Genomic DNA, 25,890 nt, shown 5'->3' on the forward strand with positions numbered 1-25,890 from the left:
GGTGAAGATAGGTAGTTAGTGAAATTCTCTTAACTCTTCAGGCTGGGAGCCATAATCTTCAGGAAAGATATCCCAGTCCAACTCTAATGAATCACTAATAAAATCTCTATAATAAGCTAATCACAATTAACATCTGTGGTGTTACTAAGAGGAGAGAGGTGCAGCAGGAAGGGGACTGATTTTAAATCTCACTCTTCCACTGTTTAAAGAATCCTGTGTTCTTCTAGAGGACACCAAAAGACAGTTGTATACAAGTAAGAGTAAATCAGCCCCAGGGAGCAGTGTGTCTGTGAGATGCCAGCTTTGAGCTGAAGTTGAGAGGAGTTTCAAATTGCTGAACACCCCCATATAGCAGTAAAAAGATACAAGATATCGATACGCTCAGCTGCATCTTGTTAAAAGCTTCCTGCGGGTTGGCAGAATGAAATCTTTATTTAAAATAGACAAACTATTGTCAAGGGAAAGATGGAAAAGAGAACACAGTAAAAGGGCCAAATGCTCTGCTTAACCCACTAGAAGCAGCAGAAAGGGAGAAAAGTGGTCACACTGTCTTTGCAGCAACAACAACAGAAAAGGTGACTAATACCACCACATCAGCATCCATCTGCTTTTCCCATGGTCTCAAGATGCATTATTTCTTTTATTATTAATTATATGTGTTTCCGGGGGAGGGCAAATATATTCTTCCAAATTGCAAGAGAGGAAATCATTTCTGCTGCCACTTGGCTTTAAGTACAGTAGTGTATGTAATGAGTGAGTGATGACAGGAAACACAGCAGTAGCACTGAGCCCCAGCATCTCTCCTACCAATCCACTCCAGCCCGCTCTTGGTAGTCAGAGGCTGTCTAATAGAAACTTCACGTAAAACCATTATTGAACACTGACAGGAAGGAACTGAGACAGGGGCGAGTGGTGTATATTTGTGCAGAGGAAGAAGGAGGGAGGGAGAGAAGGAGGGAGAAGAAGAGAGAATGAGTTAGTCATCGCCTTGCACAGACTACACCATAAGGGGGGCAGGTTCTTTGCATAACTGCAAAGATAGACATGCAATACATATGCACACACACTTGTACACACAGAATTCTTTTTGGTTTATATCCTCTCATTTCCAAGAACAGCTGTTAAGTGACACTGTCTGCTTGTGAACCTTCTTGAATGGGTGAGCTCTGTGGGTTTAAGGAGGCAGAGCAGGGAGCTTGGCAAGGAATGGGTTCAGAAGAAGGGTCACTCCTGAAGAGCAAAGGGATATGGCAAGCAATGAAGCAGGCATGAAAGAAAAAGGTGAAAAGACCCTGGGGAAAATGTCATCTATACTGATTAAGCTGTATTTCTCTTTAGGAGAAAGTGACATTTCTGCTATTAGAACATGGACATATCAGGAAAGTAGATGGCTCACTGCTTTTTGTTTGTGTCCACAGCACATTTCCTGTGGTACCAAAAGGTACCAGAAAAGCTCTCTGTTGCATTATTATAAACAAGATCATCATTATTATTTTTTAATTACCAACGTAGTGACATTACTCTCTCTTTAGCAAGAAAGCACATTTATTATCTTAGCTGTATGCTCTGATCAGACATAAATGATGGTTAAGTGATAAAAGCTTTTTGCTAAATTTCTTTCATCCTGCCGTCTCCTTCCCCAGCTTCAGGCCCCTTTTCTAGCTTTGCTCAGGGGCCGAAGTTCCTCTTCCCTTGTTTCCCGAGTCCGTAGTACACCACCTTAGTGGTACTGGCCGCTCTCCGGTGGAGTGGGGTGCCAAGCAGGTGGAGAAGAAACCGCTCCCCTAGCGTCTCTCCCCAGCGTCCGTGTCCTCTCCTCAACAGCGAGGCTGTTCCCCAGCAACTCTTTTACAGGTTTTCCCCTTGTCAACTACCACCTGGGCAGAGCCCTCTCTCTCCCTCAAGCGTGTCAGCCAGTCTGCCAGGCACCCCGACTGACAACTACATGCTGTATCTGAGATACACAACACCCCGGCGCCACGCAGCCTCTGCTCCTCTTCTTCACTCCTCACTAAAGTGGGCTCTTCCCAAGGAACGATTGTATTGCAGATTAAATCTCTGTCCCTTGCATTTTGAAGCCTTCCACCCCTAACCCTTACCGCCAGCTTCCCTCCCAAACAAACAAAAAACCGTTAGAATAACCGAAAGCACGCGAACACCTGAAGAAACGCAACTGGGATCCACACCTGGACAAGTCCTCTGTGGCTTGGCTTTAGTGGTCGGGAATAGCCCGTGCCTGACATGTCCTCCTCTCCCAGCGCCGACCGCTTTTGACCCCTGCCCTGGAACCCTGCCAAGGTCTCCGGGTCGCGAGGTCAGCCGGGTCAGCGCGCGGTCAGCTCCGGGGCGCGGCGCAACTCCCCTCCTCCCGCCCCAGCCCGCGCGGCCGCACCGCCGCCGCCGCCGCCGCCGCCGTCTCCCGGGCGGGCGCTCGGAGCCTTCCCCGCCGCGTCCTCCCCACCCCGGCTCCCGCCTGCCAGAGCCGGGCCCGCGCCGCTGGCAGCCATCAAGTGGCTCGTTAAGGAAATGCAGGTGAGTGCGTGCGGCGGAGCGGCTGCTGCCGGAGACGTGGGGTGTGTGCCTGTGTGTGCGAGCTGGAGCAAGAAGGAGCGCGAGCGAGCCAGCGAGTGTGGGAGCGGCCGGGAGATGCTCGCCGCCTCGTCTCCCCGCCCCGCCGCGCCAGCCGCGCCCGCACCTGGCGCCCCGAGCGCGTGGGGCAGCGTCTCGCCCTGACGGCGGCTGGTCCCCCGGCTTCTCCGCGTGCCGCTCGCCGGCCTCCCCCGCCCGGCGCTCCCTCACAGCCCGGCGCTCCCTCACAACCCGGGCGCTCCCTCACAGCCCGAGCCCTCCCGCTGCTCCTCCTCCTCAGCCTCCTCCCCTGCGCGCCGCGCTGACAGGCAGCCTCCGCGGGGAGAGTGCAGGTACTTTGCCTTCAGCATAATTCGCAGGACCCCGGCGAGCTTGTGGAGCGCCCTGATTTTCTCCTGCCTCCGCCCCCTCCCTCAGGAAAAGAAGATCCCACTTTTCAAACAAACCGAAGCCGAAGCACCCGACCAAAGCTAAAGCCCGACGGGCGGCTGTGCCTGTGCTGTCCTTTCTTGCCGTTTATTCTGGGCCTGTGTGGAATGGAAAGACAATTCTTTGACTGGTAGGAAAGAAAAGAGAAGACTCCTCAGGGTTTCCAAGGAGGATTGGAGCGGCTGCTTTAGTAAGTAAACTGCTGCTTTATTTCTTGTGTCTAAAGTGAGGTATTTTCTGAGTGAATGCTTTTCTCCCAACGGTATGGACAGTTTGTTCGTTTTACCGGGGAAGAAGTTGACTTATATAACTTCACTAGTTCTTAACTGAGAAGTGGTTTAATTGAGAAGTGGTGTGCTAAGCTTTTTTTTTTTTTTTAGGAAGAGCATTGAGCAGACTTCAGTATGGGCAACCTTGCTGGGGGTCTGATTTTTAAACGCTTGTTGTTCAAGGGCTATGGGAAGCTTGGTTTGTGAAACGTTGGCTGGTTCTAAGATTTAAGGATGGTTCCCTGGAAAAAAGCTTGAGAATTCTAACCCTACTGGTTCACTTCTCTTGCTACCTTCAACCTCAGCCTGAATCCATACCAACTCCCATCCTTCTCTGACTTCACTTGGTTGCTCGTTTTATCTTTAGTTCTGAGGAGAGGTTGTTAAAAAAATGGGTCAAGAGAAAGTTAATATAGGTGGTTTGAGAAACCGAAAGGAAACCTTGTTGAGGTTTCCTTAGGCTTGTAGGTAGATGAGATGTGGAAGAAAATCATGGAACTAGCCTAGTTTGGAGAAATTTGGATGAAATTAATGTGGAGAGAGAATGTGAAAAATGCTTTGGAGAGGGCAGGAGCTGAAGCTGTGACTTTGACACAGCAGGTTATAAACTGACAGGGGCTCAGCAGCCAGTGACAGGCTTAAGGTGTCTCCTAGGGCTGAATATCTCTGCATCAAAAACTTTTGCAGGCAGTATTCCTCTTGGGGCTAACATACCATGTCAGTAGCTGCAGCATTTCTGTAAAAACAAGTAGGACACTCTTCCTCTCTCTGTGAAAGTGTTAATGATATCTTAAAAAAAGAGAGAGAGAGAGAGAGATACAGCTTAACATTTGCCAATATTTTGTAATATCTAAATAAAACCTTTGTGTTATGTCAGGAAAAATATAGTTGAGTCAGTTTGTTTTGCACAAGAGGGAGAGAATCAATAACATTTCAGCATTTTTTTCTTTATCCCTGCCAAATGGATTCTGAATCTAATTCTTCTTACATTGTTACATATACAGAAGATACAGTAGGAATTGCAATTTAGCTAACACAGAGCTGATTTTTAACAGATTCAAAGTTCTTTGACATAATAGCACTCATGCTGACTAGCATAGAATAGTGATTAGAAAAAGTTTGTTTTGTCTTTAACTTTCAATTTTCTGCCTCAGTATAAAATACACTTTCTAATCAAAATCCTTCAAGAATTAGAAACTAGATTAAAAATTAAAACCACTTACCTCATAGATAATTTATTTTTAAGAAAATGCCTTGCTATCAAATAATACCTATGGGCTTTCTTATATTTAATTGTTGATAATGGTAAAGTGAAAAAAATACCTTTATGTTTACTCAAGTAAATATATAAAAGCAGCTATGCTCAAATGGCATTGATTTTTTTAAAATTAAGATTGAATTAATGTACGATGGTTTTAAAAAGGGAACAGTCTTTTATAGTTGTTACAGTTATTTAATGTCAGAAGCTCTGAATGTCTTGGGACATAAGTTTTAATAGTAATGAAATAACAGGACCATTGATGAATTTGTTGACATGAAGTTAGCATAGATGGAGATCATTTGGGAAAGATATGTCATTGTTTCTTGCACTTTACTTTATTTCCTATCCAAATGGGTTTTCTTAGAGGTATTACTGCTCTCAGATGCCATTTCTATTATTGGTTTAAAGTGAATCTAAGTAATTTAAAATGAAGCCCTCAGTTGATCAGATTTGGATTATAGCAGATGAACTACTCATTTGTAACTTCAAATAGCTGAAAGCCTATCTGATGTTTGAAAAGATGTTGACAAGTAAAAGGTGAGACTTACTGAAGTAGCAGAATTTAAGAGTGGTTCATATATACTTCTACATATATTACCATAAGACACATTTTCTACAGAAGAAAAGACATGACAGAATTGTTGATCCTGTTCGAATTTCAGGAAGATTTACAATTAACATGAAAACTAATCTAACACAGATTCTGTCTCTAATTATGGTACAGTGCTGATGAGGAAGATAGCCTGGATTAAAACCATTTCTAGTAAAGCTTGCTTATATTTTATTTGATCACTGTTTCTATATAATAATAGAGAAAAAAGACAAAACTGGATGGGGAGATTAAATTGTCAGGTTTTTTTTTTCCACACCAGCTTTTTTTGCAATACAGCGGTGGTTGCAACTTTAAAGTTGAAAAAAAAAAGTTGCTGGTGTCAGCAGTAATGTGTTTTATTATGCAATTGTTCTCGTTATTCAGATCAGATAATGGCCCTATGAAATACATAAGCAGTCTGTAGGGAATGAATGATTAATTCCCCTAAATGTGTGCTTACTAAAGGAGTTCTGACTAATAAAGTGCTGTATACCTGCCTTTGCTTACAGTTGCAGTTGGTGAAGGCAAACATACTTTTCGTTTCCTTTAATATTAACATAAACTTAACAGGTGTAGTCCTGTAACTGTCAATACTTAAAGATGGTATTGTAGAGCACATGGTTTTTCTTAACATTTTATGGAACCCTTTGGATGTGATTATTATTTTCTTACAACTTAATTTAGAACGTAAGACATTGTTAATTAGATGTGATATTGGAAGTGTGAACTATTATTAAAAATTATTTTCTTTTTCCCTCTGTGAAATGACATCCTATCTCTCCTGGGTACTACTAGTAGGGTGCAGATGCAAACTGCAAGGTCAAAGGACGTTTTTCTTTAGTAAGGTTAAGTGTAAGAAAAAAGCTAACATACTGCTGGTTTATATAAAATAATTAGCTGGATACTATGATGAAATTTTAGGAATGGCTAATATTGCACATGATAATTGTTGTGCTTACCACTGGTGTAAATTGTTTTGTAGTTAGAAGAGCATCACTGATGTAACTTTCAATATCCCCGCATTTCTAAGGCTGGATTATGGGAAGAGGTGGAGAATGGATGGATTTTATATGGAAATGTGAAAGCAGGTGACTTGAAATGGATGCTACACATTTTAAGTTTGCTCACCTAATGTCTTCTTTTTTGGAGATTTTTGAAAAAAAAAGTGATTTTCAAGGTTGCCTAATTGAATATCAATATGTCTATGTATCTTTCAAATTTAATACAACAAAGAACTTTATTTCAAGATTCCTCTGTTGTTTGGAGAAAATATCTTAATTTCAGTAATGTCTTTTTGGACTTACACTTATACTGAATTTAATAAACTTTAATGATGCAAATTATGTGAAAATATATATTTGATAATTTTAATTTAAAGTTATAGTGAAAGTTGGGTGAAAGGATTTTGTATCTCCTGATATATTTAAATGTGTTTATCTTCTTATGTATTTGAATACGCATTCATCATGACAACTGCCAATCCACTGGGTTTTAATCAACTTTTTTAAAAGCAATTTGCCATTCACAAAGAATAAATGAATTTCCACTGCTGTAATTAAACAGTGGAGAAGTTAACTATACTTTCAATAATGGATGTTTCTTCAAAACTTTAAAAATATGCTGAATGAAGGAAAATGAATAAAGAAGTAAAAATGAACATTACCCACCAAGTGAACACTTATGTGATTGTAAAATCAGAAGTCCTGATTTTTCCTCTTGTCCTTATAATTGACTGTGTGACCCTAGGGAGGTAACCTGAACTTTCTTTATTTGGTTTTCTTCTCTATCAAGTAGAAAAACTGACCTACTATTTGAGACTATTTCAATAACAAAGTTTTAGAGAAAAGCTAATATAATTACTAATATAGTTAATGCTAGTATTCAGCAAATTGTCTGATTATATATGGCAGCTTGAGAATCCATATAGGGGGTGGGGCAGCCACTTTATTTGAAAGAGGGCTAAGGAAATTGTCCTGAAGCTATATTGGCAGTGCTTGGACACTGTTGCTATGTGGATTGAATATTTATCTGGAGTGGTTTTGGAGGAGAATAATGTAGATTATGGAAGGACAGTGTTGATAAGTTTTCTCTAAACCACGTTTTCTATTGCTAGTGGAAGAATAGCGTATAGACAGGTTATTTTTGGATTGTTCTACTCAATACCAGAAAGGTATGAAAAGAGAAAAATAAAAGGAATTGTTTAGTGTCTTTTGGCTTCCTTTTTTCTTCTCTTAATTATTTCATATAAGCTATTTTACAGCACTGTGTTTAGATAAATATGCACATTTGAATTTAACTTATATTTTTTCCTGAAATACCTGTTGTATCTGTCACAGCTAGAAGAAACCATAGAAAAAAATGTATTTGACCTCCTATATTTTTAAGAGGAAACTAAAGACTTCAAAAATTGAAAACTATTAATATAGATAAATTTCCCAAGTTTACATAGAGGTTTTTACATCACTGAGCAATAGTATCTAAGGCACTTCATTGGCAGAAAAACACAAAGACAATAATTTATACATTTGTTAGTAAATTATCTGTTAAAAAATTCCATTGATGAGGTAGGATATGATGCATTTTGTCTAAAAATATTTTATAATGACCAAACTTCTAATCATGGGAAATGAAAAGAGAAAGAGTACATATTGTGTTAATTATAAGTACTTGTTTTCTTTATAATAGAAAGCAAATAATTTATTCCTAGATACAATTCATGGTATATAATTGTTGAAATTGGAAACTTCTTCCCCTCTAAGAAAATCAATGTGCCCTGTCCTTTCCTGTTCTGATAGAAATATTTGAGTGGTAGCAAGTGACCTATATCTCTATAAATGTTTTATATTTTAAATTGTTGGGGTTGGGTGATCATGCTTTGTTTAAAATTTATTTACTTCTGAGTGCAAGTTATAGCTGATTAATTATAGAGTTTGCTTCTCATTGTGTATATTTGCATGTGTGTATGTGTGTGTTTAAACACATCTGTTCAAGGTGGAACTTAGTGAAAATGGAGTGCTTAAAATTTTTAGGAGTGTATGTACATTAATTGAATAGTCAGAGAGAACATGTATTAGAGTGTAATGTATCAAATTGCTCTCTGGTTAGTCCTGAAATCCAATGAAAGTTCAACAATATACCATGTTACCAAGGCCTTGCCCTTGTAGTAATTTTATATATTTTCTAAATACCACATTATAATAATTAAATATTATTAAGGTTGAGATGTATACAATTGCAGAGAACATGATTGCTGTTCTTTCACATCTGCTGTTGTAGACCTTACTTAGCAAATTTAGTACTTACCTATATTAGGTGCTAAAAAAGGAAAGGATCACATCTGAATTTGATTATGACATGGTTGGTTATTTAAAAGCACCCACTTTAACTTCAAGTTACATGCATATAACTTGAACTGGGATGCTTTGTTGTAAGATTCATTGCATCTATGACACTATCTTCATTACTTTGCCCAAGAACAAAAAATACTACACTTAAAAACAGAATTAGTGAATTTTTATAAAAATTCCCCTTTAAGCATGCAAATATGTAAGCAATCAGTTGCACACGTCTGTTTAGGCATTCAGTATATTGGGACTATCCTGAATTATACTTTTGAAACACTATCCAAAGTTATATTTCTCAAATATAATTTGTAGCATTGAGAAAGAGACCCCTTCTGAAGCACAGAGAACAAAGCTAGGCAAGCATTTGTGCACATACTCCTTTTTACTACTTACCCACTAAACACATGCATTATGGGATTTTATCACAGGATATACTCCTGTTTATTTCATTAGATGATCTTGGAAATCTTAGGACAAAAGCCTGGAACATAGCTTGCTTCCCGTCCTAGGAAAGGTTAATTTAGAATACAGAACCAAAAAGAAGAGCAGTAGAATGTTTTCTGTTTTTAAATAAACTGGTCTGGGCCACATGTCCAAGACGTTTCTTTAGGTAGGAGAAAAAATACTCCTCCATGCTTGTATTTCTGAGATGTGGTTCTAGTACAAAGACCTCAAATCTTTATGATAAAGGTCATGATTTCTACTTAGAGTCCAGTAAAGGATGCCTTCATCATTTTCCCCCTCTTATTGGCTGTCATCCTGAGTCAGAGGCATCTCTTCTGGAAGCAGGGTGGAATCCTTCTTGCATATTTAACAGCTGTAGGCCATGCTATGTGCCCCTGGAATTAGTTGACACCCTTCATCATCTTCAAAGCTGGATTACTCCAGTGCTAATTGTTTATGTGCCCTGCTCTCCGAAGTTCTAGACAGGCAGGCAGTAGGGCGTGATAAGCATATCACTATACCAGTGTCATATCTACAAGACATGGAAAACACAAATCTCCATACCACAGTAGCATTTGCAGTCTTATGTAACAATTCCTTCTATTTCCAAATTCATAGGACATGATACAAGTTACAGTCAAAGATTGTGGTGATGTTTCAGTTGTAACCAAATCATCACTGGGGAAGTGCAGTGGTTTTCCCAGGAAAGAGAATAGACAGAGAAAAAAAGGATATTCTGCCAGTACCTTTTCATGTGTGGTTCATTTTTGTAAGAGGCCCTGTAACATGTACTTTGGATCAAATCACCAAAGAGGAAGAAAAAAGTGTTAATTTAAATTTGTAGAAACTTAACTTGGATTTTTAGATTATTTTTCGACTTAAAAATGTACCCTAAATTCAACTCTTGATTTCTCTAGTTTCCAGCTTAATTTTAAAGAGTTTCACTTTTTAGTCCCCTTAAAAGTCTTTATCTAAGTGTACTGATGGTACTACTCAACAGTAACATTTGAAAAACAGTGTTATATAATATACAAAAATAATATATTGTTTCACCCTCGAGGAAATTTTTACATTTCTAAATTTTACTACTGGATTACATGCATCACAAAGATAAGAAAGTATCTTCCCATCCTTTGTTATTTCCCATTGCATTTTGTGATTGACTCAGTTCTTAATTAATATTTATTCATGGCATTTATTTCAGTGGACCATTGCTTGTAGTTTTAGTGTGTAAGGATGCTCAGTGGTTTCTCCTCTGGATGGATGTGTTCATTCTGTGCTACCCATTTGTTTCCTCCTAGGAAACATATGTGGTTCTCTCTGTAAGACATGGCTTAGCCTCATCATTTATACCTGTGAGGTGAAAGACAACCGGGCTTGCCTATGGTAGAACTGTGTGCTCCTCAGGATTGAATTCAGCACTTCAGTGTCCCATTTCCCTGCCCCTCAGGAAGACATGCCTATTTGAAGCCTTCCTATTTTCCCAGACGCCCCGTCTGTTGTGGACACTTGCCAGACTTAACAACATAAATTCCACATTCGCTAAAACACATCGATACTTACTGGCTTTTTGAAGTTGTCCATCTTAAGGATTCTAATTGTCACATATATAACAGTATGGTGTGTGTGTGTGTGTTTGTGTGTGTGTATATGGATGCTGTTTTTTGAGAAAGAAATTTCAGGCAAAATCTGAGAATGTTTTGGTGTGAAATCTTACGTAGGCTGAACCTGGAGATGAATCAGTTTGGAGGGCTAGGTCAAAAAAGATCATATGCTTCCTACTAGAGCAGGCTTGCTTTCTCCCCTATTTAGTAGAAATTGAAGGTCTCTTCCCATTTCTCTAATGTCAAGTTTCTCTTCTCTGCACATTTCTTGTGATCTTAATGGGAACCTGATTTTACAGTTACACTGGGATGACTGTTGGCCATATAAGAATATACAAGTATATATTGTTAGGATTTTTAAATAGATTATACCATTGTTTGTATGGAGCAATTCTCTTACATCTCAGTCATCATTCTCATCAGTATAACAGTCCACACTTCACAACTGGTCCATCACTTCTTAGGTTCTAGTGATCACTAGTCATCACTTCTTGTAGTATTAAAAGAAAGAAGCAATGTATTTTTTTCCTAATCAGAGATGGCATCAGGTCTTATTTTTGTCTTGGGTGTTGGAATATTTTGTCTTGTAGAACCTTCTCATGAGCTCTGGAAAAACCTTGAAATAGAAAGTGATAATAACAGCTAACATTTATTGACTCTAGTGTGTGCCAGTCCCTATTTTAAGTGCTTCATATGCACTAACTTATTTATTCCTACCTCAGCCCGTGAAATGGATACAGTTATTGTCTTGAACTTACAGATGAGAAAACCAAAGCACATAGAAGCTCAGGAAAGCTGCCCAAGGTAGCACACCAAGTGAAGCACCTTTGTGCTTTGCCTGCAGATCCCACGTTTTAAACCACTTTGCTGTACTGACATTTTGTCATGTAGATGGATAGTGTGTCCTCCCCTACGTACATCATTAGTACATAAGAGGAATTCCACAGCTGCCTAAGTTCTGTATGTCGAATGTAGATAAAGTGAGGTATCCTGGGCTGGGCTTTGCTTTTGTAATACAATTCCTTTCAAATGAAGTGAATGCAGATTTTCTCAAGTACATGATAACATACAGAATTGGAACATCGTGCAAGTGTCGTTCAAGAAAACAAAAGAGCAAGAACAAGTCACATCAAGGCCGACTGTCTCCAGATAGCTCTTGGCACCCTTGAGTGGGTAAGGAGGGTGGGTGCAAATGCTTTTGAGTGTATTCCTTTTCTTCTTTGGAAGAAGGAGACCCTGATGTGCTCTCTGTTTTTCCCTGTGATGCCTCTTCAAGCTCAGGTCCTTTCCCAGGAATACTCTGACCAAGCTGGTTCCCACCAGTGAGGCCCCTGTAGCCTCCTGGCCACAGACTGTGCTGCATCAGCCCTTTACTTACCTTGCTGCACCTGGTGACTGGTGACCAAGAGTCATGATTTTTGCGACTGAACCAAGACTTAAGTCAATTTGGTTGTGTAAAAGGCATAGTGGAACGGAGATGCAAAGTCAGGGGAAAATGAGCTCAGGATGCACTATGGAGTGAGGTTTAGGGTCAACAGGGCCTCGTGTGCCTGTGATTATAATTCAGAATACTTTAATGCATGTGTCCCATGGTGATGAAATGAGTGGCATAACTATCTGGTACAAAGTATAGCATAAGAGATGCTGATTAGAAGCAGTAAAGACGTAAGAACAGGAAAACCAAAAATCGGTCCTGTGATTTGTGTGAGCTCTTACTATTTGTTTCTCATTGCATGTAGTTTGGGTATTATTCACACCATTGCATCACATTGTATTAAATTTGTGGTAAATGAAATTAGATTGAAATAGTAAACCACTGCTTTTTGCTTATTTTTTCCAGTGTATTGATCATTGTCCTCAAATATGTGTATGACTGCTTACTTGAAATTTAAATTGAAGGAGTTACAACATAAAGCATGATTTAATCTTTAGATTATAAGAGTGGAAAAGTTAAACTGTTGCTTCTACATTAACCAAATTAGAGAGAGGTTGAATCAAATAATATCAGTAAACATTTATTTGGTTTCTAATGTATGAGAAATATTTGATGCTTATTGATAGAAATCTGGTGCCCTGCTTTTGAAACAACAGAGAAATAGCTGAGATGTTCTGTAATATCCAAAATGTTATGTGATGTCTTAAAAACCAAACAAAATGAAATACTAGCTTTGTTCTTTCTTAACTTACTGAATTAACAGTTCTTATATCTTAGGTATACATTTGTCAAATTATAAGTATAATTAATACCACAAGATGGCAAAGCCCGTACAAAAAATTGCATTTTTCCTATATTGGGGGAAATACATAATACCAAAATAGAAAGTTAAAGTGATTCTGTGACTCATATTTCAAGAGGCTCAGAGTTCTTCCTTTCAGGGGTGAAAAATACAGAAACACTTAATGAATGGGTTTATTGGATTATCTTTTCCCGTTAAGGTCTTCCTAAGGTCTTTCTTCCCTATGGTGTTCTGATCACTTGCCAAGAAAATTCAATGAATTTTCCTTTGTAAGTGAGAATTGAGGAGTAGAAAATGTGCCAGACTGGGCAGTTTTATGATGCAAACTCGTCCACGGGAGACCTCTGTAAGACTGCTAAACTGTTAAAACACTTGTTACAAGCTAGGGTTTGGCCTTCTGTCCCTGAAAAGCTTGTAGGAGGAGTTGTGGTCAGGAATAAAAAACAAAGAAGCCCTGGACTATTCAAAATATTGGCAATAATGTCTTTTTATTTCTTTTTGATTTATAAAGAAGACGTATCTTTAGGTCCAAAGTGTTTTTAAACAGGTAGTCCTAATTATTCTTAAAATGTAATATGTTAATTATATACAACATAATTTGCATATACAGTATAAGCAGTACAGTAGATCTTGCTGTAGAACGCTGCAGGCAAACACATGTAATAGGTTCAGGTAATGAGCTAAAATAAGCCAAACCCACAAATTAAACAGAGTAGAGTTTCTTAAAAGTCTAGGTTGTCTCATTAAATTTGTGCCAGTGTCCACATTTATCTCACTGGGTTCCTACCATATTATGATAGGTGATACTATCAGTGACTAAGCTCTGTCGGCCCACTCTTTATTCTTTACCAAATTTTTCCTCAGGACCATAACTCTAGGGTCTTAACCAAATTGTCATATTCCATTCAGGCAGCTGTAACAAAAATACCATAGACTGCATAGCTTATGAATTAAGAGCAGTTTATTCCTCACAGTTCTGGAAGTTGGCACATCCAAGGTCAAGGTGCCAGCAGACTTGCTATCTGGTGAGAGCCCAGTTCTTGGTTAATAGACAGCTTTCTTTTTCACATGGTGGAAGGGCTGAGGGAGATCTCTGACGTCTCTTTATAAGGACACTAATTCCATCTATGAAGGCTCTTCCTTCATGACCTAATCACCTCCTTAAAGTCCCACCTTTATATACCATCCCATGGGGGAACAGAACTCAACATACGGAATTTGGAAGGACACATTCAGTTCACGGTACAAATCTTACCTGCATCACTACTTCTTGTCTTCCTACCTCTACCTTAGCTCCTCTATTCTTTACCACCTAAATATATATATTTTTAATACAAATATGGTCATGCTTAAAACATTAAAGTGTTCCTTATTGAATGGAGTATAATGTTTAAAAAAATTTTAGTGTGACATAAAGGGACCTTTCTCAACCCGGATGTGGACTACCTTTTCATCTTTATTTCTTGCCTTCTCCACTACTCCACATGTAGTCTACAATAAATCCATGTAAACACCTTGCAGTTAAAAATGGAATAACTTAGGTAGTGTATGATGAAAATGTTGATAATGATGATGAAGATTTAGAATTGCTTTTTCCCTGTTGAAGAGGCTGTCTCGAATTTTGTGTTAAGTCATGTTAGTGTCCTTCAGATTATTTTGAATCTGACCTCAGAATATTATGAGTATCCTTTCCAGCCCATGGCATATATACAATAGGATGCCAATTTTTGAGGGACTTCTTTCTTTCTGTGGCTTTGCTCAAGATGAACCACCTACTCTATTACTTCTGCACAACAAATCGATCAGTTTTCTGTTGCTTCCCAGCAGCAGCCAGTATCTGCCATACAAAGTAATGATCTCTAGCAAAATTTTATGTTGTGTTTCCCCTGCCAGCTCCAAAGTGGTCAGCCTCCTTTGGCTTACCATCCTGGAACTGTGTGGGTTCCTTACGGTAGCCCAGCCCCTGCAGGCACAGGCTCTGCTGCTCATGGCTTGGCTGGGCTCCAGGTCTTTGTTGCTGGAAATGCTGCTGTAACATCTGTTGAGTATGGCTTGAGTGTAGTTACTCTCATCAATCTTAAGAATGTGGTTGCACTTTCCAGGATCGTGGCACACACTGTGTAACATGAAATCTCTCTTGAAGAGAGTGTTGCAGATAAAAGAGGGAAACAATGTTAGATATGTTTTTACAAGGTAGCTTTGAGATCAAGAACTTCCAAAAAAAAAAAACAAAAACCTTTGTTGAATATTTACAAAACATATGACCAATTTTCTGTGGGGTTATAGGTAGAAATTATTTTTAAGGAAATTTGTTTATATCAGGGCTTGAAAAAAAAATCAATTTTTTAAAAATCAGTTTGTTGTCATAGGAAAGGTACCCAGATTTTAAAGTGATATAAGATTAAGTAAGTATATAGTCACAGCTTCCATCTCTGCATTTTTAATGAGCTTTGAAAATACTGCACAAACCCCTTCTTTAGACCATAAATCCAAAGTAATATGATGACTACAAAAATGTTTATAGGATCCATATTAATAGATTTCTATGGTCTAAAGAAACCGTAATATTGAATCTGCTTCTTTGTATCAGTAACTGAAGCTGATGTTTACTGAGTCTGATCTATTACAGAAATGGGAAGGACTGGGAAGGGGCAAAGCTGAGTAGAAGAGGAAAGAAGTTATTGGTGAAAACTTCACAAGACAAGGGAAAATGCCTTTTTTTGAAAATAGAGTAATCTTGGAATATTTCAGTCTATGCAAGAACTTGAAATTGGGTTTTCTGAGTAAGTAACTTAACAACCATATGATCAGTGAACTAGTTTGGAAAATTATAAACTATTCATGACTAAACTTTTCAAAAAAGTTGCAGTATTTGTCCTGGTAAGTGTTTGTTCATTTGTTTGTCTTTTCCCATAGAATAAACAATCTAAGAATTCTAGAACCCATCTCCCACATTTTGGCTCATATATCATGATTCCTGATTGATTTAAAATTAAGTGAATTTAAAGTAGTTGATAACCCATATGCTACACTTCAAAAAATAAATCAGTAAAGTAAATAATTATGATTTAATTATGAGTCAGCATTCAACATTGTACAAGTTAGATTACAGACTAAACCTTTATAACTGTGTGACCCCCAAAACAAAGTATCTGAAATGAAATACAATTATTTTTCTCACTTAAGAGTCTTAAATTGAGTGGTCCAGGCTAATGGGATAATATTTGTATCACAAGGGTGTTCATGGACCCAGGTTTCTTCCATTTTATTGCTCAGCCATTGTCTAGAAAGGAGTCTTCATTTGCAGGGTCAAATTTAGATCATAAGTGCATAGAAAGTCAAGGCAAACAGCTTTAAGAGGATTTCCATTCCAGTCCCGTTGAATCTAGTCACGTCGTCATACCTGGCTGCATGGGAAGCTGGGAAATGTATTGCATAGCTGAGTGGTAATATTTAGCTAGATAGCTAAAATTTGGGAGTTGCTATTATTAAAAGGAGGGAGAGGAAAATAGATACTGAAGGAGTTAGTACTTTCCACTTTAGCCATCTGCTCCTCAACTTATCAAAAACTGTTGAGAACTTACATTGTCTCCCTTCTTCTCTTAATATCTTTGCATTATTTTCGTATACTCTCTGAATCTAGAATGGGTAGTTTAGGTATTTTGTTATGTGTACTGTTGTTTGGATTAGCAAGAAGAAATTTAGTCCAAAGCATTTAACATCACTAATAAGGAAGAAAAGACTCCATGATGTTCAGTGACAGATTTTTACAATTAGTTTTTCAATGGTAAAGGTGAAATTAGAACCCAGGTAACTTAACTGGCAGTCCAGACTTCTATGCAATAGCAGATGTGTATGGAATTTGTAAAATTTTCATTTATTTTACGCAGAAAATCAGCTAAAATGTAAAACTTTAAAGAAGACTGCTAAATTGTTGCTGCTATTTTTTTTTTAAACCTTCATTTTCCTCCCAGGGTAGTGAATCTATCTGTGCTGTGTCTCTTGAGCTTCAAGCAGAAATCATGGGCTGAGACTTATTTACTTTAAATTATGATAGTAAGTCAATTCCTTATTCTGAAGACACATCTACTTTGAGCTAGAAAGTTCAAAATGTTTAATACTTATGATAAAACTGAATACAGTGTCAAAATAAATCAAATAATGAATTAATAAAACCATAGAATTGATACTTTATATTATCATAGTCCATGTTTTTTCAGGTTCTGTAAAATTTCTCAGTTTAGAAAACTGAGCCTCAGTCTGTGGTTTGCTGGTCAGTCCATCCACAGTGCAGATTCTGATAAGACTATCTTGGTTTCTGGTGAATCCTGATGGTAGATTTGATGAGGGTAGCAAATGCCTGTATCTCCCATCACACCCATCCATCAGGAATGCATTAGTCCTCATGGTTTCTCAGAGATGAACTGTTATGACGTTGTCCAGGGAATCAGAATAAATAGCTGATAGCAGGCCCACCTGGAAAGACCTGATATTCAGTGGAATTCATGTTACGTTCTTAATATACACTGTAGAACTACTTATGAGAGAATATAAAATGTTTCTTGCTGACATTCTAGCTGTAAATAATGCAAAAGTAAACACTTTAATTATTTTAATTAATTCTGAAGTGTAGCTTTAATATTTCTAATTATAGCCGATACTCCTGAATCTGAGACTTATGGCAGAAGTTAATGAAATCTTTGCTTACCATTGCAGTTACATTATAGAACTTGTTGAAGTGCAGGATGCTTCAATTAAAAATATTTTCTAATCTAAAATGAACTATTTTACTGCCTTAAAAAGTTTCAAGTCATACATTATTTTAAAATTGATTTGAAATGAATCTAACTGCAATTTTCGATTTCTGTTGATTTACTACTTCAGTGTTAATAAAATGCCAGTTTTTCTTCATGAAGTCAAATAGTGAAATCATTTCGTTAATTCAGTAAATTCATTTGAAGAATGAAACCCTGATAATGCTCAGAGTATATTTATACAAAGAATAGTTTGTTATCATTTTGCTTTGAATAGACATAATCAATAAGATATTACATTACCATAGACTATAAATACACTGTTTAATACGTATATTTGCATATGCTAAATAATTTTAATGAACAGTCTCAGTACCATGCTTCATTATCTGTAATATGGATAGCAAGCAAGGACACAAAAGGGCTCCCCAAAAGTGTCTTCCCTAAGTATATTACTATTTAATGCCATATAAACTATTTAACATGTACATTTGCATTTTCTTAACAATCTTAATGGACAATCTTAATAGACCAAATAATAATGTGCTTCATTACCAATAATATAGATAATAAGTAAGAACATACAAGGGTTTCCCAAGGATTTCTGCCCCAAATATGTTGTTTGCTACCCAATAAACTATTTAACATGTGTATTTGCATATGCTAAATAATTTTAATAGACAACCTTGGTCACAAATAATAACATATTTTGGGGAGAGATTTTGAGGAAGCCCTTTTATGTTCTTATTATCTGTGCTGTTGGTAGTAAAGCTTGTTCTTTCAAGCAATCTTGAGTGTCTCATTTGCTATGTATAATAGTAAAAAAATAAATCAAAGACTGTAATATACCCAGAGAAAATCCTTTAATAACCATGATACAAAGATAATTACTTAATAATTTTAGCCTTTTAGGAGCAGTTCTTTTAGAAACATCCGTAAGTGTTGATTTGATTTGGCAAACATCACATAGACTGTGTAAGACTTGGTCTTGCACGTGTTATACTTATGCTCATACACCGTAACCAAATGTTATTCTAGTAGTAAATACGAACACTCTGAACTTCTGTGAGACCTGTAACTTATAATTTAGCTAATTCTCACATATATAAATTGTATTTTCCCTAAAAAAAGCAAATTCCTTTTCTTTAACTTCATTTCTTGACTACCAGCTTCTTATTTTTCATTTTTCACATTTTACTAGCTCTTCAATGTATTTATCCTTAAACCTAATTTGGAATCATAGATAAATTTACCCAATGCTCTACTTAATAAAAATAATTAATGCGTATATTACATTATGGAACCCATAAGAAATAGACTACAGTCATTTATACATGTCTACTCATTCTTTGTTTCCTTTTATTTTATACTGTATTTAAAATTTGGTCATTGTTTATAACCACAAAAATAATATCATTTTAGAAAAGAAATTTAACTAGTAATTGCTAGACTATATGGGCCTAATCTCGTGCTTGTGTATGACACAAAATTATTAAATGTGAGTAAATTAACAGATACACGTGTGGGTATGGATGTGACATATATGTTACCTATAAACGTAATTAAGTGCTTTTTGGAAATTTTGACACATTTTACTTTCTGTGTTCAGTTAACATTTTGTAACAAAATAAATGATTGACAAATATGATAACAAAATAAGCAGTTCACTATTTTTAAGTATAGTGCTTAATAGTCATGTTGATAAGAAAACTGGACTTTAGAAATAGTCAAACTTATACGAGTGCTAGCTCTACTAATTAATAGATTCTTCATCTTTAGTCAGGTAACTAATGTCGGCAAACTTCAGTTTTCTCGTCTGTAAAGTAGAAATCTTACTACCTACCTTAAGGTGTTTTTGTAAGATTAAGTCAAAACACAACTATAGGTATAAACATATGTGTACATTTATGTATGTGACTGATTATGGAGAATTGGAAGAAAACAGTTTGAAAGGAAAACAGTTTTAATTATTTTTAAAAACTACTATAAATCATATGCATAAAGAGATAGAGGCAATGACAATGTCTGGTCCTTTCTCTTTTAGGTTATGTAGTATTTAATTAATAGACACTGGACTCATGAATGTGCATTTTTTTACTGCTTATTACATGATATCATCATGTTATGTTCTTTAAAAGTCTTAAATTTGTTTTGAAAAAAACACTTGATTTATTAGGTTTTAATTTTTTTTCTTTCAGTACAGTATCTGTAGCTTATAGGGAAAGTAATCTAACATGCAATTTAAGGTGGGCTTTGGAAAATAGCTAATCCCTATTTATCACTGATACATACATATGTGATTCTAAGTTTAATTTGTTATAGCAGTGCATAAGAACATCTATGAATTAAATTAAAATGTCCCCAGAACTATTAAATAATGTGGGCAAACTGTATTTAAGGCATAGTTATGACACTGAAGCTTCACAGTGAAATGAGCCAGAAAGCAAAACTCAGTTGCCTATGGAAAATCAGCTTATTTGCTGAGCTGACTGAGAAGGAAACATATCTTTCTGAAAAGCCCTAGTTATGTTTGATTCACTTTGCAGAAATTTAAAGCCAGGATAGCTTACGGAATTGTCACTGATTTTTCCAACTTACTTGGAATTAATTATTGGTTATTTGAGGGAACTTTGTGTAAAGCTATTCAATTAGTCTTAAATTGCCTCATTATCTTTTATAGTCCATCTATGTTTTTATTTTTTAATTTACTTTTTACCATTAATTTTCTTTAATTAGCAATTAACAATAAAAACAGCTTCTTTACATCAGCTGCCTAGATAATTAATACAGTCATATGGATTTCTGTGGAGACAATAATATATTAATGGATGCTTTCATTTGACCTAGGACTCATTTTTTACTCTGAAAATTGTACCTGTACGGAGTTAGACAAGAACCACACAATATAAGCAAATTGGTTATTTTAAATTCTGAGGTTAACGTATGGTCTAACTATCTACTATAAAAAGTCAGTATTTGAATAATTAAGTCAACCTGTCATTGAGCTTTTTGGGAAAAAACAACAACAAAAAAACAACAAAAAAACCCCTCTCTTGAGGGTTTTTTTCCCCCACTTCTTGACAACATGAAAGTAAAATGTGTATCACTTCTACCTTTTAAAGTGCAAATGATTTCATAAAGAAGTGGCATTTTTCATTTAATTTGATATTGTGACAAAGACCCACTCAGAAATGTGTATCTATACTTCAGTGTAAGGATACCAAATATTTTATCTCCCCTGCCCTTACCACACACCTTTGAACTAGTAGACATCTCCTGATACCTCATTAGACAGAATAATTGTGGCAAGGGTGTGACCTTGTATCTCTGAAGCATGCTCCCATTTGATGGATGGTGTGAATGACTAAGTGGGTCAGTCCCAATTGATTGTAAGCCATTCATTCTCATTAGGCTGCCAGCCACAAAACTCCAACAACATAGCAGGTTGTTTGAGAAATGCAGCAATTTATTTAAGATATTTTTATATCTGCCTCTCTTAAAGCAATCAGCAGTTCCAAGAACATAAATTAACTGAAAATTCAGGTATAAATAGCATCACTTTAGTTTTGCTATCTTAAGCTCCTTACTTGCATTTGGACTGATTTTATATTAATCAGTGATCATACTTTTATAGGTGCTTTACCCTTTTGAGTTTAGTCGAGTGAAGATTGAAATATAAAAAGGCATTTCTGATATCACTACCAAACACTGAAAAAGCAATATCCAGTTGAACTGTACTCAAGACATGCAATTTAATCCCCCTTCGCCCTTTTTAAGGGGAATAGAGAACACAGGCTTTCTCAAAACTAGAGGGAAACTGTCCTCTGTAATGGCCAATAGAGACAATTATATAATCTACTTGTTTAGGCTTATCTTACACAATGGATGGCAACTAATATAAACAATTCAAAATAAGTAGGAAAGACAGAAGCACAATTCGAAAAGGAGTTTAATTTTTCTTTTTAGGAAGAAAGGGTAAGATCTAAATACATCCTCTTTTAATGATAATGTGATTTTGCTGTGCACTGAATGTATGTTTTTAAAAACAAAGGGGAAGGCAGTGATGGCAATGAGAGAAAAATTACTTGAATGAAAAAAAAAAAGCAGCACCTTCCTGGATAGGGGAAAGGTTTTCAAATTGTAAATTTTGTATTTTCTGTCTTAGCAGTAAGAAAAAAAATGTGTTGTGTGAAGGTTACAAATAAGCTTCGTTTTTTTTTTTAATAGAAATGCAGATTTTGCTTCAAGCTTTCCCTTTATTTAAAAATAGTTTATTAAAATCTCTTTGGCTCAAGTTCCAAAATGTCTGTCTGCCAAAATTCTTAGAGAATTCCCAACCTCTTTATATTAATATGAAACGTGTCATGGATATTGAAGCCAGATTATGTGATGCTTGATGTATCCTTAGAGAAATATAGACATTTGGAACAAGAACACAGTTTTGAAGCCACTTGGTGACCTCCAAATCCCTCTGATTTGCTATACAAAACTTGTTACTCTAGGCTTAATGAGCCTATAAGTATAAAACAAGGTCACATTTGTAATGATACCCAAATAATGATGGCTTTGAGCTTCCATGTTTTTAATTACAGGACTCTGGGGCCTTAAACAATGTCCATTTCAATATTCTATTTGTGTCTTCATGGGTAATCACTCTTACATGTACCCTCAAACTTTATTACTCGGATTATTGTTTGTGGACCCGGGGCATATGTATCACCTGGGAGCTTGTTCAAAATGCAGAAGCTCAAGCCTTACCCCAGGCCTTTTGAATTATCATCTTTAGTTAACAAGATCCTCAGGTGGTTCCTATTGGGTTTGAGACGTGCTTTAAAATTCAATTCCATGTTTTTCTGATTTGGTTCACTTGTCAAAGTGCCATGTCACTTTATATTCTGCCAAAGGATGTATCAGGTCACTTCTTGGCCACTTGTAACTGGTGTAGCTGTTACTTGTATCTGGGGTCACAACTCTGTCCTTAAGAGATGTTTATAATGTTCCGTCTTTTAACACTTTCTCTCAACCACTGAGCCATCTGCCCGTTCCTTAACTTCACATGAAAAGAAATCATGCTGTAATTTTAAACCCTTTCCCAAAGTTTTGTGGATAAGAACAGTTAAGTACACCTAAAGATTAACTTAAAATTGGCTGCTCCATTTCATTTCTTTTAGTCCACAGTCTCAGGCTTGTCTCTAGGGTCTAGCACACCTGCTAGCCTAGCTCACAGCTCCCTGCCATAGGACGCCTTTGTATAAGTATTGGAACTAGGTTTTTGAGTTTAAACCCAACTCCTAGGAAGTTTTGGCAGAATAAGAAGTTTCTAACTCACTTCAGTCTAAAGCTCACCACTTGAGTTCCCATTTTTTGATTTCGGTTAGACCTTGTATTATTTGGTGCTGCATGACAGATTACTCTAAAACTCAGTGACTTGGATAACTAATAGTATTGCATAAGAGTTTCTGGAGTCTGGAATCTGGGAGCAGCTCAGCAGGGTGGTTTTGGCTAAGTCTGGCTGCAGTTAAACTATCAGAGGTGGAGTTGGGGGGGGTTGCCGTCACTCAGACCTGAGTGGGTGTAAGCTAGAGGCTTCTAGTCCTTGCCATGTGGCTCACTAGTGCTGCTCATGAAAAGACAGGAGAGAGAGAGAGTGAGGAAACAAGAGAGCAAAAGAAATACCATGCTGCCTTTTATGACCGAGTCTCCTTGTCAGAGAACATCTCTTCTCCCTCATTGCATTCAGTAGAACTGAGTCACTAAGTGCAGTCCACACACAACAGGTGGAAATCATAAAAGGGGTGAATACCAGCAGGCCGAGATCATTGGAGCCATCTTGGAAGCTACTCTCCACAGTATTTTCCTCAGGGTGATTGACAAGTGGTCCCTCTCTCAAGGTATGATTTTGTTCTCTACTCCCAGCAAGACAACGTTACCATATTGTACAATAGATGAGAGTACATGTACGTTAGCAGGGAAGTCTCCTTTGCACTGTTTTAAATAATCTTCTTCCCAACTAGATGACAACTCTCCTTAACTCATTTCTGAAGGCTTTCCATCTTGGCTTCTAGTCTCCTGCAAGAAATTTTAAAGCCAAAACAAGACAACATGAACAAATCCACAAGAGTATCCACACTTACCAGAATACACAGTAGGGTAAGCATGGTGCCACTTATTTACATGCAAAATAAATTATATTTCTTCCCTTAAACTTATCCTCTACTCCAAAACCACCCTTTCCATGCACGCACAGGCATGCACACACACAGGTAAAGTAATGTGCATCCTACCAGGTATTCAGTTGTCAGTATAAAACATCTGTATTCAGACTTACAGTGACATCATAGTTCTTCACTAGAAATAATAGGTGGGTTGTTGCGTTACATTTGTGAAAGTAAAGAGGGATTTTGAATGGAGTTCTTAGGTAATGAAAGAGCCTGCTTCAAAAATGAATTTAGTAGAGAGTGAAGAGTACATTATAGTGTGTTCATATAATGGAGAGAATGTAGAGTACATTATAGTGTGTTCATATAATGGAGTACTATATAGCAATACAAAAGAACACACTACTGATGGATTAAAGAATGCAAATAAAATCTCGAAAAATATGTATGCTTACTGAAAGAAGCCAGGGGCAGAGATAGATACAATGTTTATATTTCTATGAAGTTCTAAAACAGACAGTACTAACTTATAGTATTAGAAATCAGATCAGTGGTTGCCTGAGGGAGAGGAATTGGAGAATATTGACTGGAAGGGGCATTTTGGTAATTTTAAGATAATGAAAATATTATCTTTCTTAAGATAATAATTACATGAGTATATGTATTTGACAAATTACTCTGTTCATTTAAAATGGGTGCATTAATTGTGTGTGAGTTACACCTCAGTGAAGCTGATTGTAAAAATATTTTTTAAATGGGTTTACTGGTCCATTTCTTGTGACAAAGTATTTGTAATAATTACATGGCATTTTCCAGCTTCCACGTACTATCACAATATTATGGACTGGGATTTCAACTCTGGACTCTGATTCATATGACTTTTCTTAAATCATTACATTTCAATCTTGCTGATTATCACTTTATATTTGTGAAACACGTCAAAAGTGTAATTTTGAGGTATGATATTGTAGCTTTTTCCTTTGACACAGGTGCCAAAGTTAGATAATTAGACTTGAAGTTGAAAAATATTTATTTTTGTACTTCTTTCATTAATTTGAATTTCTATGGGCCTCATTATCCTGTGGTTGCACATGGAGTCACACTGACAGTAATAACATAAATTTAATTTTTTATTGAACATTTCCAGTTTATACATGTTCTTAGCCCATGGGAAAGATGCTTCCTAAGTATCCTGAGCAGTCCCAGGCAGGTGTTTCACATGTGTTCAAACACAAACTCAGTCAGATGACAAATCAGCTATTACTTAGTCCGTGGTAATGCTCTCCTCTTTTCCTTATTCTGTGCCTTTTGCTGTGAAATACTGTGTCCACCTGACATCCCATGGCTACCACTGGATCCATCAGGTTCTTCTGTATCCTGTCAGGAATTTACTGGGCCCAAGGTTTTCCATCCTGTCTTCTAGTTGAAGTACTGGAGGCGTCTAGCTGTTGCCATGGTAATATATCACCAAGCTAGACAAGAATGTCTTCTCCCTGCACCCTTCCCCCTTAAGTTTTCTGTCACCTTTTACTATGGGGTTTCTGCTTATGCTCTAAGGCCTTAGTCATTTTATTGAAACAGTTCTTTGAGTTTTACTTACAAGTTCCCTTTGCAACTCTTTCTTTTCCCCCTAGGACTCATGCGAAACTCAACCCTGGGTAATTTGAATGTCTGATTCTAAACCTCACTGATAATTTCCCTTCTTCGCCTGTGACTAAATCTTTTTTACTATGTCAAATTCAACACTTCTGCCTCCCTCTTCTCTTAGGCTATGTTCTATTTCCAGGATATTTTCAGTTTCTTTTGGAAACTAAATTTCTCCAGATTCATTTGACCTGTGTATCAGACCCAAACAGACATTTCTGAAATCCCTATTTAGGTTCACGTGAGAATTCCTACTATGTTTCCTGAAACTCAGTTTATATGATTTCAACTTTACCTAGAATCAAAGGCCTCTGTCCTGACAACATTCTATACAGAAGATGAACTTATGAGGTTCTTTTGTGTCCAGGCCTGATAAGTCATAGAGCGCACCTCTGCTCCTTTTCTCCCATCTGCAAAATGGGAAAGTTCAACTTCGTTCCTTCATTCAGTAAGATCTCCCTTCATAAGACTTTTATTCTAGTGGGAGAAATAAATTAAAAAAAATGTGTATAATGTATTGTGTATTAAGTGTTAAGAAGAATAAAATTAAAGCAGTGAAAGGGGT

General features: G+C 36.9%; 1 protein-coding gene across 1 annotated transcript in view; it reads left to right on the forward strand.

Annotated features, from left to right (window-relative positions):
* The first annotated feature begins 2,721 nt into the window (after nt 1-2,721).
* PTPRD (protein tyrosine phosphatase receptor type D) overlaps nt 2,722-25,890 on the forward strand; it is a 1,876,190-nt gene continuing 1,853,021 nt past the window's right edge. Inside the window, exon 1 of the mRNA XM_064490208.1 lies at nt 2,722-3,208. The gene's annotated coding sequence lies outside the window, so the exon portion shown is untranslated. The remainder of the gene's footprint in view (nt 3,209-25,890) is intronic.

Source organism: Camelus dromedarius, chromosome 10 (assembly GCF_036321535.1).
Source record: "Camelus dromedarius isolate mCamDro1 chromosome 10, mCamDro1.pat, whole genome shotgun sequence".
NCBI lineage: Eukaryota > Metazoa > Chordata > Mammalia > Artiodactyla > Camelidae > Camelus > Camelus dromedarius.